This window comes from Eptatretus burgeri, chromosome 1 (assembly GCF_056783735.1).
Source record: "Eptatretus burgeri isolate ZD-2024b chromosome 1, Ebu_testis_v1, whole genome shotgun sequence".
NCBI lineage: Eukaryota > Metazoa > Chordata > Myxini > Myxiniformes > Myxinidae > Eptatretus > Eptatretus burgeri.
In genome coordinates, this window is record NC_140961.1 from 7,417,392 (window position 1) to 7,418,840 (window position 1,449).

Consider the following 1,449-nt stretch of genomic DNA (forward strand, 5'->3'; position numbering starts at 1 on the left):
GGGAGTTAGAGATTTGTCAGGATTGAAAGACATGTTCCACGTGTGGAGGAGTTTGTGATTTTATCCAGATCTGCAGTGAGTGAAGAAGCTTTTGCTTGCCAATCTGAAGGATGACAGATAGCAAGGCAGAGGGTGGAGTCATCAGCAAAGAGAGGATTTTCCAGAGAGTCGGAGAGAGTTCGGAGCGTTTGCAGAATGGTCCTTTTGGAGAGGGAGAGAGAGAGAAAGAGAAAAAGTGTGTGTGTGTGTGTGTGTGTGTGTGTGTGTGTGTGTGTGTGTGTGTGTGTGTGTGTGTGTGTGTGTGTGTGTGTGTGTGTGTGTGTGTGTGTGTGTGTGTGTGTGTGTGTGTGTGTGTGTGTGTGTGTGATTTCTCAGGGTTAAAAGACATATTTCAAGTGTTTGACCAGTTTGTAATTCTATCAATATCTGAAGAGAGGAAAGAGGCTGCCACCTGCCTGGCTGAAGGATGATCGAGGTGACAACAGAGGGCTGAGTCATTGGCAAAGAGATGGAGGATTTTCCAGAGAGTCAGAGACTTTGTTGGAGTTCTTCTTTGACAATCCAAGTACTTCTACAAACGCCTCCTCAGTGCACTGTTTTGGTCCAAGCCTGAGGCAGTGGAAACAGTAAGCCACATGGCATCCATGGTCATGTCAAATTAGGACTGTGCATGACAGGTTGGGTTGGAATCCCACCAGATTTTCCAGCAATTCGAACAAATTTGGATCATGATAACACATGGTGTCACATGTTACTTGCTTTTACGATAAATATGTGCTCAAGTTCAATAGAACAGCTTGACATCTTCACTGCAATCACAGCAGGGACGAGTCACTCAACCACTTGCAGGGGGGAGGGTATGTCACATGCTCGAATAGGCATGTCTTTCGCTCCCAACTTTTACCAAATCAGGTAGAAGGCATGGCTCACTATAACTACATTTGAAACAGCAATGCATCCCATCCGAGATCTGCAGGCCAAAACAATTTGGTATTGTAATGCTCAGGTGTAACCTCAATTGATATGGTGCATTAGCTGGGAACACAATTTAAAATATATACTCTACATGGATCCTCATACACCATCCACTGGCATGACATTCTTGCTCTCTGGTGAACAGGGAAGGTAATAAACCACATCGCTGATGATGCATCCTTTCAAAGGAAGAAGTGTCGGTTTGTGCCCGCAGTTACGTGCCATATGAACTATCATATCTGCCATCGTGTTCGATTCCCCTGATGAATGATGACTCGTATAATTACAATCTAAGATGTGCCCAGACCTGGTGATACATTCCCAAACTACATTGCCGGTTCTTTTTTTTCATTCCTTGAAGCCCATTCTTTGGTAATGGCTCATTCCGTTCTCATCTGTCGCTTGCCAAAACAAGCCCACCCGGTTGATGGAAACTCCGAAGATACTGCGGGCCCCATCGCATGCAATAAATTG